At 46.9% G+C, this 14,763-nt stretch overlaps 1 non-coding gene across 1 annotated transcript; it reads right to left on the bottom strand.

Moving 5' to 3' along the window:
• Positions 1 to 4,680: 4,680 nt before the first annotated feature.
• Positions 4,681 to 4,844, bottom strand: LOC125432241. Its single transcript, XR_007244426.1, has one exon. It is a non-coding gene; the product is annotated as a U1 spliceosomal RNA (small nuclear RNA).
• Positions 4,845 to 14,763: the final 9,919 nt, after the last annotated feature.

Genomic DNA, 14,763 nt, shown 5'->3' with positions numbered 1-14,763 from the left:
TTTAGACTGTGGGAGGAGAGTGGAAAACCTACGCTTATTTTTTTTAATTTTACAATTAAGAATGGCTTATAGGAAACGCGGGAGAGATCCTGAGAAACTTACATTACCAACAGCTAAACAGAAGAAGAAGAAGAAGAGGAGGAGGAGGAGGAGGAGTTTGGATTTATATCCCCCCTTTCTCTCCTGCAGGAGACTCAAAGGGGCTTACAATCTCCTTGCCCTTCCCCCCTCACAACAAACACCCTGTGAGGTGGGGGCGGGGCTGGGAGAGCTCCGAGAAGCTGTGACTAGCCCAAGGTCACCCAGCTGGCGTGTGTGGGAGTGTACAGGCTAATCTGAATTCCCCAGATAAGCCTCCACAGCTCAGGTGGCAGAGCTGGGAATCAAACCCGGTTCCTCCAGATTAGATACACAAGCTCTTAACCTCCTATGCCACTGCTGCTCCACGCCACTGCACAGACCAAAATTGGGGACTTTTATCTCAAAACTTTTATCGGTTTTTAACTCAAGTTCCTCTCTCCAACTGGTACTCTGTACTATCATCAGATGTCGCTGCCGACTTGCCTCCCCCCGCCCCAGGAAATAATAGAGGAGGCAGTAACAACCACTCCCACTAAGGATACAAATAATGCAAACGAGGTTCCCAGTGTGACAAACATGCTGCCACCCGCAAAAAATCACAAGAAGGGCGAGGGGCTATCTGTGGAGCTGCTAGAGACATCTAGTCTAGGCAACCTGACAACTGCAACAGTGGAAGATATCTATTGTGAGCTTAGGCTCCTCAACTCTAAAATACGTAAAAGAAAACCCAGCTGACACCATCTCGCCCTCTACCCTCTGACATCTCCTGTCAGCGCTTGCGTCAAATTGTGAGTTAACCCTTTTGCCAAATAAGATCTGCTTGATGATTTATAACCATCAAGGACTTTGACCATCCCGGGCGAGACTCTGAGATTCTGCCCACCATCTTCGTGCATTGGTGAGATGTGGACTGCCGATTGATGTAATTTCTGTGGAAAACCTGAACGACAGCAGCCACTACCAGAGGATAATATTAACATTTAAAACGTAGTTAATCCCTGTTTATTTACTCCATTTTCTTGCTGCCAAGGGGATATTCCCAACCCGCGTTTTTCGAAATTCGAACAGAATGCCACTATTTTCAAAATGTCTGGTCGCGAACAAAAGCTCTACTTTAATTCCATCAGCCAGTTCTGATCTGAGAGCTAAACCAATCTGGACTGTGGAGCTCTCCAAACCTGGTGTCCTTGATAACTCCCTGATGTGTCATATACCTTCTGAAGATGATATCCAGGAGCCCTTTTTATTGCTCTCTGAACAGGAACAAGATGGGATTATCAAGAGTTTGGACTGTTTAAAGCAGAATCTGCTTATCAGCAGACTGCCCATTGGCCCTACTGTGTCCTCTGATGCCAATCTAATGCAAGAACCAGAGCCCAGAAGCCATTCTGGGGGTACTACTCAACCCCCACCCTGTATCAATCTATATCAACATTGTCATCTATATGTGCCAATTTGAACAGTACTTGGTCTGGCCCGGACGAAGATGTCTGCGTCAGGAACCTGCCCGTCTCTGTGACTGCTCTGGACCAAGAAAAAGATCACAAGCCATTCTTGAGCCCATAGCTCAATATGCGGACTCTTTCCTCCAGCCCCTGGTTAGAAATTTGGGCACTTTTATATGTGACTCTACAGATTTCATTTACAAATTGGAGGGATAAGTCTTCCCACAACATAGCATACTAGCTACATTGGATGTAACTGCTTTATATACAAATATACCCCATAACGAAATTCGAGCCATATTATTTGATTTACTCAGCAATAGAACTGATGCACTTCCTCCCACCCATTTTCTAATTAATTTAGTTGAAATTGTATTGGAACATAGTTTTTTTCCGGTTTAACAATGTTTTTTATTCCCAGATAAAAGGATTGGCTATGGGTTCAAGTATAGCACCCGCCTTTGCAAATCTTTTTATGCAACAATTTGAGCTTCAAAACATCCTGGACCCAGCCGTGATCCCTTTTTAAAAAACACATTTTGTTTTTTAAAAGATATATTGATGACTTGTTTTTTTTATTTTCAAACCCAATCTTCAATTCCAGGAATTTTTGAATTGGATGAACACTTTACATCCATCGTTACATTTCACGGGCCAAGCTGACACACATTCCAACAATTATTTCGATACTACGGTATCATTCCACACCGACTCCAGAATCTCTTTTCAGATGTATCATAAGGCCACTGATAAAAACAAAGCCCTTCATTTCCACTTTTTCCAGGCACCTCAAGGTTAATCTACCCTTCAGTCAACTAATCCATGCTAAGAGGAACTCCACTAGCAATTATTCTTTTCAACAGGAGGCTTCCAACATTTTACGGAATTACCATAGGCAACACTATCCCTTTCCAATTCTGGATGTGGCATGGCATAGAGCACAAGCTTTAAGTCGTGCAGAATTATTACAGCCTCGCCATCGCCCAACTCCAGACAGCATATGGTGGACTTTAGACTTTACAAATTTAGCTCTGCAGACTAAACAGGCAGTACAACGCCATTGGCATCTCATATCAGATATTGGGGAATGCGCTCAACCTCCTCTGATAGGTTATAGAAGAACAAGGAATCTTAGACAGGCTTTCACTAAAGCAGACATCTCTATACAGAGACCCCTACAGAGATCCATACTCAGGGGCCATAACCCATGTGGAAGATGTAAACAATGTTGTCTAGCTATCAACACCAAGAAGATCTCAGATCCCCTATCAGGCTTTCAATGACATTTATCTCAATTTACAAATGCAATACCTCCCACTGCGTGTACATTATTATGTGTCCATGTCCAAAAGTATACATTGGGATGACTTTACGTTCCATCTAGGTGAGGGTCGGAGAGCACAGGAGTTCAATACGTAATAAGAATACAGATGCTCCTTTAGTACAACACGTTTTGGATAATCAACATTCTGACAAGGATCTTAGTTTCGCAGTGCTAGCTACATATCACCACATTAAACATATTGATGTCAAGAAACATATCCTGCAATGTGAGAACCGTTTCATTTTTGCATTTAAAAGTGACACAACGGGACTTAATTACAACATTGATTTTTCCTGTCATTTATAAATATTTTTCCATCTCACCTGAAAATATAAAAGAATACTGTATAGCCCTTTAACATCCTTCCACCAGCACACATCTGCGAGCAATTAGTATTCAGATAAAACTTTGTCCTTCAGCCAGTAGATTACAGCACATTAGCCAATTGCAGGGTGAACTTGTAAGTAATCATATTATGAATTCTTTTGAATTACTTTTTACTATTGTTTTTTATAAGCATGATAAAACACATGCCATCAGTTAATTACTTGGTTAAAAACCGGAATGTCAACTATTGAATCTTACAATGCACAGAGTAATGTATGAATAGGAGTCTTATGTTTGTATACATTGTTTGCACTATGTAGATGCATATTATGTTGTACTTATGATTACAGAACACCTGCTTATTTGGCTGTATATAAAAAATGCTACAAGAGGAGTTTTCTGAAGAGCATTCTCGAAAATGTCAATTATGTACGAGGCGTTCAGAGTCTAGAGTCTTTGATGCTGGATACATGCCCACATAGATTTACCCTCTTAGCGCTGATCTTCAGATAAGGGTTCCGTCAGGTTTATACTTGTCCTCTTCACTCCATGGTTGCTGGAGGTCCCCCAGAAAGTGTTCATCATTTATTATTATTATTTCCTTCTATTTGTTAGAAACTGATTACGTTTGGAAGATCATCTGAGCAAGAGCCTGTTTGCTCTGGAATGCATACCATTCATCATTATTGAACTTATGAACTCATTTATGAATGAACTTATGTGAATCAATTGATTTTTTCTGGCCATTATATTCCAGGATGGGGCTCCAAAGTAAAAAAGCACAATGTTAGGGATTCAATGTTATTCTTATACAAGAGTCTTGGATTACAACCCAGCCCCAGTTCGAGGGCTACACAGCATACGATCTACCAGTTTACAAGCCTAATGCTAAGGGAAGGAACTTGGCGGGGTTAGCCCTTCTTTTAGAATCCCGCCTTGATATCAAAGTCATGACCCTGCCAAACCGTCAGAGCTTGGCCCAGGCCTTTCTATTAACTTGGGGATCCAATACGCTTGTAATAATAAATGCTTATCTGCCTCCCAGCACTGATAGAACTATTCAGAACACAAGATGGAAGCAATGGTTAGATTATATTGTTAAAACTAAACAAAAGACTCTTACCAACAATGTCATTTTGGCAGGCAATTTTAATGCCAGAGTGGGAGCAGATGGGCAGGCATTAACTGAGGAAATGGGGCTCAATTCTGAAAATTTACCATGGTATTTCTCCTTACAAAGGCATTCAAAAGATAGCCATGTCAACCATGCAGGCAAGGTGTTAGTCAAACTCTAGATTTATTGTGATATGATATACCTTAATGGTCTTCACCAATTTCAATATTCATATACCGCTGCCATTGGGGTGGAAAATCACCCCCACACCCTTCCCTCCTCACCCTGCCAGGCAAAAAACCCAACTCAAAAAAAGGGAAAAGGCAACCCTAAGAATCGAAAGGCAGATGGAAAAGGCAATATTTAAACCTGTCTTTTGACTGATTTGTCAGGGGGAAGCGTGAACGCAGCCCCTCACTACTACAAACCGGGCAGTCAAGTTTCCAGCATTTGGGGAACTCGCAGGGGTCAGCACACCCAGAGTGCAATGGATGAGCCTCACCTTGGGGTAACCTCCTTTGTGATCAAGGTGTCTCCCCTGCCAGGTAAGTATGCTTTCCATGCCCCCGAGCGCTATTAGCCAGCGCCACTGACTACCTTGCAAGCCACGGCAGGTCACGGACACCCATCATCCTCTTCCGCGGCAGTTAAGTAGTTAAGTGAGGTTGAGCACCTCTGGGTGGTGAATCCGAATCTGAGGAACCTCCGCGAAGGAACTCCCGCTGAGCAGTTTTCGGCCGAGCCCCAGTGCTTTGCCAATGTTCCGTGGTCGCCGGATCCTCTAAGTCGCCAGATCCTCCTGTGCTTGGCGGAGAGTGGCACCAATCGTATCCCAACCAGATCCTCGAAGTCGCATAATGTAATGAACCAGTAAAGTCCAGTCAAAAGCAACTGTAGCAAGTTCTTCATTGAGCTGGCATCCTTAGTCAAATACAGGCAATGCGAGAACTAACTTCCAGAACCCGGGTTGCCGCTTTTATGGGCTTCAGACAAGTTCCCGCCAAAGAGCGAAACATAAACAGAAGAGTTCTCACACTAAAACTCACACAGGCAAGCAGACAGCAAGTGATAACCATTCCGGGCACCCTGCCAGGATCTCCAGCAGGCTCTCCGTCAAGGTTGCATTGCAACCTTACAGCTGCCCAGAACGCCAATCCCCACCCCACCCGGTGGTAGCTATGCCTCTGGCTGGGAGTTATGCCTGTGGCCTCAGCCTCTATACCCTGTTGTTGGACCTGCAAAGTGGCTATTGTGACACTTTCCGCACAAATTCCCGAAAACATTTCTAGTTTTCTATCCCCCCCTTTCCCATGATGCATGTCTGCACTCACCCCCCTCAAAACTATTCCTGGTTGCCATTTTGTAATTTTTCTCCCTTTTTAAAAGTACATTGTCCAAAGGATACTTCCATGCTTCACCAGGGGTCCTGCGATTCTCTGTGCCTCCCACAGTCCATCCTTCAGTGGTTGGCCCCCACCCCTGTATGAAGTAACTTTGCTCAAATGTTCCAAAAATAGGGGAGGAGAAGCAGAGAACGAGCAGAGAAAATGGTGCCGAGGAGGAAGTTCAGGGAAAGCAGAGAAGCCTGGGAAACATCTTAAAGAGACTGCACAGACAAGTGCAGCTGTTTTTAAAACGTTTCATCTACAGAATAACTTTAAAAGGGAATTCATTTAAAGCATTTTGAGGCTGCAAACAAAACGTTTGGGGGTAAAAACAATGTGGAACTCCAAGGAGGAAATGTTTTATTTCCTGCCTCAAAATGTTTTAAAGTGACTTGGCAGAAAGGGCTTATGTAAGGCAGAATGCTGGATTAGATAGACCAGGGGTCTCCAACCTTTGGGCCTCCAGACGTTCATGGACTACAATTCCCATGAGCGCTGCTAATTAGCCATGCTAACGGGGACTGATCGGAGTCCATGAACATCTGGAGGGCCATAGATTGGAGACCCCTGAGATAGAACCTCACTGGTCTAATCCAGCAGGGCTCTTCTGATGTTCTTGGCCTGTGTGCTCTCCTGTTGATCCTCTGAAATAACTAGTTTCCCACTGTGTGAGACAAAATGCTGTGCTAGATGGACTACTGGTAGGATTCAGCAAGGCTCTTTGGATAAATCATAAAATTGGAAGAGACCCCAAGGGCCATCAAGTCCAACCTCCTGCAATGCAGGAACACACAATCAAAGCACTCCTGACAGATGGCCATCCAGCCTCCCTTTAAAAACCACCAAAGAATGAGGCTCCACCACACTCCGAGGCCGTGAATTCCACTGTGGAACAGCCCTCACTTTCAGGAAGTTTTTCCTGATGTTTAGGTGGAATCTCTTCCTTCACCTTGAACCCATTACTCCTGGTCCTAGTCTCTGGAGCCGCAGCAAACAGGCTCGCTCCCTCACCATGACATTCCTTCAAATACCTAAACCTGGCTATCATGTCGCCTCTTAACCTTCTCTTCACCAAACTTAACATACCCAGCTCCCTGAGTCTCTCTTCGTAGGGCATGGATTCCAGACCTTTGACCATTTTGGTTGCCCTCCTCTGGACCCATTCCAGCTTGTCAATACCCTTCTTGAATTGCAATGCCCAGAATTGTACACAATATTCCAGGTGAACAATTTCACTGATTTCTCTTTGGTTCAGTTGCTGCAAACATGGCTACCCTCCTGGTAGGTGGTGCTTGTACGGCCTTTGGCTGTCCAGGGGTGTCTGGAAAGAGTCCCTGCTCTGTCGCCTAGTCTAGCTATGGATGGACGGTGGAATGAAAGTTGTTAGTCCTGCTGGGATTTCTCAAGGGTCCAAAGGAGATAATTGGCACCTGTGAATCTCAGCTAGAGGGCAGATATTTGTGGATGGCTGCTGAGGGAGTTCCAAAATTACCATAAATATGTTGGCACACGCTGCAGCCATAAAGATACCCATGGCGGTGCCATTGATTGGAACATGCAGGATATCCCCAAATCTGAAATGGTTGTGGGGGACAGAGCCACATGTTTCAGTGCTGGCCTCACCTGGAATGTCATTCTTTGTGGGAAAATACGCAAGTTATGATTCTTTGAATCATGACCACTACAGATTTCTTGGTGCTGAATAAATTGCTTATCTTTGCTTGTCAGTTTCTAAAATCACTGTGGATTAGTAAGTGCAGAGCTGGCATTGAATTGCAGGGAAGGAGAGAGAGAGAGAGAGAGAGAGAGAGAGAGAGAGAGAGATCCCTGCTAAGTCAAGGGATCCCTGGGCTTTCTCTGGCAAGACCTTGCTGCAATTTCCTGTGTGTAAGAGGAAAATCACCACAGTCCCAGGACTGATTGATTAATTGACTGCAATCCCAGGGTTTTTTTTAAAACAAACAGAGGAAAGAGGGGAGGAGGAATGCCCTATATTCACTTTACAAAAGCACTTTCACCTCAAGGGAGAACCAGAATCGTCCCATAAGTTTTACACCAGCCACTGGCCAGAGCTACTAATAGACATGTTTAGACATACACACATTCTCTTTGGGAAGATACCAACAAAATTGGAAGGTTAATTTAAAAAAAGTGGTTGGTGGGTGGGTTGCAAAACTGATTATTTTCAGCTGATGTAATTACTTAGCTCAGCTTCACTGATTTACAGAGCAGCATCACATAAAAATCCATCGATGCCCCCAAGTCTATAAACAGACACAAGTCACATGTCTGAAGCCTGCCTGGCCCGGCAAACCAGCTGCCTTCATTGTCAAAAACGTTGCTTGTGCTCCTATGATTGTTTCCTGAAAGTGAGGGCTGTTCGGCAGTGGAATTCACAGCCTCGGAGTGTGGTGGAGCCTCATTCTTTGGTGGTTTTTAAAGGGAGGCTGGATGGCCATCTGTCAGGAGCGCTTTGATTGTGTGTTCCTGCATTGCAGGAGGTTGGACTTGATGGCCCCTGGGAGTCTCTTCCAATTTTATGATTTATCCAAAGAGCCTTGCTGGATCCTACCAGTAGTCCATCTAGCACAGCATTTTGTCTCACACAGTGGGAAACTAGTTATTTCAGAGGATCAACAGGAGAGCACACAGGCCAAGAACATCAGAAGAGCCCTGCTGGATTAGACCAGTGAGGTTCTAACTCAGCGGTCTCCAACCTATGGCCATGGACTCTGATCCGTCCCTGGTTAGCATGGCTAATTAGCAGCGCTCATGGGAATTGTAGTCCATGAACCATCCCCAGGGCCCACAGTACCTTCTCTCCGCAGCAGATGCCCTCTCAACAGCAGCAAGTATCGAATGTGGGCATGCCTTATCAATATATGCAGAGGGCCCCGATGGTACCTGCAATTCATCCTAAGATGCTTCTTCAAAAAAATAGTTCAGTCACTGAGTTGCAGAAGACGCCTGCATAGGGGACTTCGCCCTCTTGTCCCCTCCTTGATAGAGCAGGAAACCTGAAAAACGCCTCCTCCCCACATAGTCGGTTTATTTTGCATCCCAACGGCCTTTGCTTGGACCCTTTTCTTGGACCCTTTTATTGTCCCTGCGATGGCACAGAAAATGTGTGAAGGATGACATCATTTTAGGTGTTTTCTCTCTTCCTGCAAATTAAATTACACACAAAGGTATGTGTCATTGGAACACATACATCCAAAGTATAAAGACCACCCGAATTTGTTGCACAACGGCCTGTTTTTACTACCAGGACGTAGCTCCAGTCTGATTTTGAGGCCGGCTGAAGCCTTTCAGAATCCAGACATGCCCCGCCCATCCTGGGGCAAGTCAGAATGGCCTCCATTTGGCCATGCAGGGAAGCTTTATCAACCTGTTCTTTTTGTGTGCTGAATAACTACAAATGCCTCATTGGGGATTTGTTTATTATGCCCAGTGGGAACTCCAAGTGACTGACGTCATTTTCCTTTCCTCCATTTTATTCTCATAACAATCCTGTGCAGGGGCGTACTGCCCACGGGGATATGGGGTGTCACATGACCCTGAGTGCACACCATCTAGTCATGGGGGGGGGGTGCCAAGCACCGCCCGATTCTTGCACCTGGCCTCTCCTGCAGCATGGCGCCTGAGGGCTCCCTCCGTGCCAGGGCCATGTCTGCTGGCTTCGGGCCTGCCGGGCGCCACACCGCAGGAGAAGCCAGGCACAAGGACCCAGCCGGCGCCCAGCAGCTCCCTCTGTGCTGGGGGGGAAGGGCATGCCTGGCCTCTCCTGCAGCATGGTGGCTCAGATCAATGGGCGCTGTGTTGTCCTGTCCTACCTATCTGGGAAAGGCAAGCAGCTTGATTGGGCGATTGGAATGCCAATTAAAAACCTCATCGTCTCCTGCTGAACTTGTCTATCAAGGCCGACGCATTTTGTTTTACCTCCCCTGCCCACATCTGGAATGTCTGAATTGTATTTCAGGTTTTTTTGGGGTGGGATTGTTTGAACCGTTCACGGAGGGCCATCAGGAAGAGAGGCAACGAGGTAAGCTCCGGAGCGGCCCGTCCGAACAGCTCCACATACCATTTCGCTGCATCACCCTCAAAGGTGGTGGCCACATCTCAAACTCGCTCACCATCATTGTGATAGAAACGGTCGAAATCATGCATGTGGGTATCAATCTGGATTAAATAGTGCAGTTTCTGGGGCGTGCCATCAAACCGCACTGACATCTTAGGACGAATTGCAGGTACCATCAGGGCCCTCTGCATATATTGATAAGGCATGCCCACATTCGGTACTTGCTGCTGTTGAGAGGGCATCTGCTGCAGAGAGAAGGTACTGTGGGCCCTGGGGATGATTCGTGGAATTTGTTGTGGAATAGGAGCACTCTGGGTCGTCTGATCCCAGCAAATTGGAGCAGCCTGAGGCAAGGTGTGCACAGGTTTGCTGATGGAAGCACAACTAACCGATTGCGATGCAGAACTCTGCCGTCTTTATTCCAACACCTTCGCCTCTGCTTCCTGTGCTCTAGCCTCCATTTGTTCCAGCCGAATTTGCACGTCGAGTAATTGCAGCTCCAATTCCCTACAACCGGTTCTGTCAGACCCCTCCGAGTCTGACCAAGACGGCAGTCATACAGGGACTTCTGAGAGGCACAGTCCCTGACCCACATCGGGATTGATACACAGGCGCTCGTGCTGGACGATCCGAGCGGTTGACGATTTTGGCCGAGCGCCCCCGGGAAAATCAGTGGAGAAACGACCACTCGTTTGTTTGTAATCCACAATCTGTGTAGAATAGCCTTCACGCAGGTTCAGCAGTGAAGGTTACCTGGGTACCTGTAGATCCACTAAAGGACTCCTGCCGGGATCCGGGAAACGATAATCCGATGGAAGCATGACCAGCCGGTGATCTCGAGTCACAGAAGGAGGCCAGTCAGCTGGGATGTCCACCCGAGGATCGGACCACACGATAAGCCACCGGTAGCTCTGAGAAGTTTTGGTCCCAGATCAAGTCCACTTGCCATGTGCAACACAGAGCGAGTGGGCTGAAGAACCGGCTGCTGCACACACCTGGCCACCGGTCCTGGTTCAGCTTGGTAGCCCTCAAAAGCATTACCCGATTACCCCCCTGTAAAGTCCTGCAAACCAATCGCTCCCCTCAGGTATCTCCCGGCTCGCACAGCTGAGAGAAATTGTTTAGTGTCCCGGTCAGACCGCTGAGGGGGAAAGTCTGAAGAATCCCGAGAAAAATCAGAACCCTGAAGAAAAAAAATCATCCAACTGCTCCTGAGTTGGTTCCATGATAAAAAAAATGAAAGTGGAGAGACGTCTTAATGTCAGAATCTCCTTAAGTCAGACAATTGAAACAGTTGTTGATGAACAATGATTTCTTTATTGCAGGTAAGATAAGTCCAGCACAGTGCCAAGACCTCTCTGGCTGCCCCAGCCGAAACGTATCTATTTTAAAGTAACCAGCATGCCCATTTCCCAGCCCACCATACAATTCCACAGCTGTACTACAGACCAAAGTATTTGGCCTTCACTAGCTTAGCGGAGGAGAGATAAGCAGTCAGGAAGCAGCAGAAGAATAGTTTCACACAGTAGATTCACACAGACCAGAGTTCCCATCCCCCAAAACTAAGCCACCCCGACAGTCACCGTGGTTAACAAGGGAGGTTGAGGAAATTATCAGGAAAAAGATGTCTTTTAGAAAATGGAAGTCCAGTTCGACTGATGAAGAATACGAAAAGGAACACAAATGGTGGCAAAAGAAAAGCAAGTTAGCTGTAAGGGAGGCAAAAAAGGGTTATGAGGAACGCATGGCTGCGAACATAAAGACTAGCAACAAACAGTTCTTCAAGTACATCCAAAGAGATGACAAAGGAACAAAAGGTGTGCTAAAGGAGGACAGGGAGATTGCAGAGAAGCTGAACGAATTCTTTGCATCTGTCTTCACCCAAGAGAAGGTGAGGAAAATTCCTGCACCTGAACCAAGCTTCTTAGGTGGCAAATCTGAGGAACTAGCGAAGATAGTGGTAGACCAGGAAGAAGTTCTGGCAGCCATTGATAAACTATATATATAAGCTAGTGAAGGCCAATTATATATATATAATAACAACACGGCTGTTATTCAAACAGCAATCACATAAAACTTAACCTATTAGCCAATTAAAATTAAGCAGCAATTATATACGACATCTAAGACTGAACAACATAAATAATTTAACAGTTGATCAAATCATTAATTAAGTTAAATTTAGAGTTAAAAGATTAAAATCTGCGCCCGATCTATAGGCCAGAAAGAGAGGGAGGGGGAGGGCCTGTAATGGTATCCGAAAAACAGGCCCAACCGGGATGGAAAGGATGGAGACAGACAGCCTCAGTTGCAATTCCAGCTTCCAGTAAGGGGTGCAGTAAAACCGCGGCCAGCCCACTCCAAAAGCCCGGGTGGAGAATAGCTCTGTCTTACGCAGGTGCCCTCATGGAACTCACCAAGGTCCCGCAGGGCCCGGATAGTGGGGGTAGCGCATTCCACCAGGCAGGGGCCAGAGCCGTAAAGGCCCTGGCCCTGGTCAAGGCCAGCCACATCGTCGCAGGGCCAGGGGTCACCAGCAGTTCTGCCACTGCCAAGCGCAGTGGTCTATGGGGGACATAGGGGGTGATGCGGTCCTGGAGGTATGCGGGCCCCATGCCGTGTAAGGCCTTAAAGGTCCAGCACCTTGAAAACGATCCGGAACTCCACTGGGAGCCAATGCTACCAAATGCTACCAAAATGCAGTTCAATGTAGCAAAATGTAAAGTGATGCACATAGGGGAAAAAATCCAAACTTCACATATATGCTACAGGGGTCAGTGCTATCAGTCACAGATCAGGAAAGGGATTAGGGCGTCTTAGTTGATAGTTCCATGGGAATGTCAACTCAATGCATGGCAGCTGTGAAAAAGGCAAATTCTATGCTGGGGATGATTAGGAAAGGAATTGATAATAAAACTTCAAAGATTGTCATGCCCTTATGTAAAGCAGTGGTGCGACTGTACTTGGAGTACTGTATTCAGTTCTGCTCGCCACATCTCAAAAAGGATATCGAAGCAGTGGCGAAGCCACAAGGGGGAGGGAGGTGCGTCGTGCACCGAGCGCATGCCTGGGGTCGCAAAAATCACCCCCAGGCCCCTCCCCCTTCCCCCATGGCGCCCCCTCTCCCCTTCCCATACTTACCTTTCTTTTTTCAGAACTTTTTCAGGCTTCAAAAGGCCTTGTTCTCAGTAAAAACGGCCTGAGGAACTACAGCTCCCAGGAGACTTTGGGGCTCACAAGGTCTCCTGGGAAGTATAGTTCCCATCAGGCCTTTTTTTACTGAGAACAAGGCCTTTTGAAGCCTGAAAAAGTTCTGAAAAAGGAACTAAGGTAAGTATGGGAAGGGGGACAGGGGGGCGCAGCGAAGGGGCGGAAAATGTGGAATGCGCACTGGACGCAGTTTGGCCCAGCTACGCCTCTGTATCGAAGAGATAGAAAAAGTGCAGAGAAGGGGAGCGAGGATGATTGAGGGATTGGAGCACCTTCCTTATGAGGAGAGGCTGCAGCGTTTGGGACTCTTTAGTTTCAAGAGGAGACATCTGAGGGGGGAAAATGTCGACAGAGAGATATTTTTTCTCTCTTTCTCACAATACTAGAACCAGGGGGCATACATTGAAAATGCTGGGGGCAAGAATTTGGACTAATAAAAGGAAACATTTCTTCACGCAACGCTTGATTGGTGTTTGGAATATGCTTCCACAGGAGGTGGTGATGGCCGCTAACCTGGATAGCTTTAAAAGTGGCTTGGACAGATTTATGGAGATGTCAATCTATGGCTACCAATCTTGATCCTTCTTGATCTCAGATTGCAAATGCCTTAGCAGACCAGGTGCTCGGGAGCAGCAGCAGCAGAAGGCCATTGCTTTCACATCCTGCACGTGAGCTCCCAAAGGCACCTGGTGGACCACTGCGAGTAGCAAAATGCTGGACTAGATGGACTCTGGTCTGATCCAGAAGCCTCTTTCTTATGTTCTTATCCAGAAAGCCTCAGTTTTTTTCTCACTTATTGTTTTCATAATCTTTTGAATTTCTTTCAAAATTGAATCCCAAAGCAATGTTGCCTCCAAGAGCTCTCTCCCGAGGCCTGGTTCTTCCCAGCCTGGGCCTGTCAAGATTGGGTCGCCAACCTTCAGGTGGCACCTGGAGATCTCCCAGAATTACAACTGATCTCTCGACTGCAGTTGCAGCTGGAGAAAATGGCTGCTTTGGAGGGTGGACTCTTTGGCATTATTCTCTTCAGAGGTCCCTCCCAGAGGCGTAGCTGGGCCACAGTGCGCCCGGTGTGTCCCCCCCCCCCACGGCGTCACCCTCCCACCCCCCACCCTTACCTTCCATAAACAATGCAGGCTGGAGAAACAGCCAGTTCCCTTCAAGCCGAAAACGACCTGGTGTGAACTATTTTTCCCATGATACCTTGCAAGCCCTAAGGTTTCATGGGAAATGTAGTTCCCATCAGGCCATTTTCAGTCTGAAGGGAACAGGCTGCTTCTCCAGCCTGCACTGTTTATCGAAGGTAAGTGTGTGTGTGGGGCGCCATGGGGCAGGGCACGGGGCGATTTCCCGCCCCCTCCAGGCATGCAACGTGCACACCCCGTCCCCCTGGTAGCTCTGCCTCTGGTCCCTTCCCTGCCCCACCCTCCTCAGGCTCCACCCCCAAATCTCCAGGAATTTCCCAAAGTAGAGTTGGCAACCCTGAGTCAAGGACTACTGAGTCTCTCAGAAGTGTTTGCCATTTGCAACGTCTAGAAAGCAAAATGAAGTTCAGGAGGCTTGGAGGTTCAAGGCAGCTGGAACACAATTAAAGGGATTCGGCACACAGCTGGCCAGGCATCGTTTGAAAGAATGCCAGGAAGAACTCTCCACAGGGAGGAGAGTTGCATTTAGCCAGGACACCCACTGGGTGGCCAAAAGGTAGTCCAACCTGCCACACAGGGATCTATGGGAGGAAAGAGACACTGGCCGACAGGACAGGGCAATAAAGGTTCCCATTGTTACTGGCGACATCTAAA

The sequence above is a fragment of the Sphaerodactylus townsendi genome, linkage group LG04 (assembly GCF_021028975.2).
Source record: "Sphaerodactylus townsendi isolate TG3544 linkage group LG04, MPM_Stown_v2.3, whole genome shotgun sequence".
Classification (NCBI taxonomy): Eukaryota; Metazoa; Chordata; class Lepidosauria; order Squamata; family Sphaerodactylidae; genus Sphaerodactylus; species Sphaerodactylus townsendi.
The sequence above is the reverse complement of the archived record's forward strand: the minus strand, read 5'-3'. Positions and strand labels throughout refer to the sequence as shown.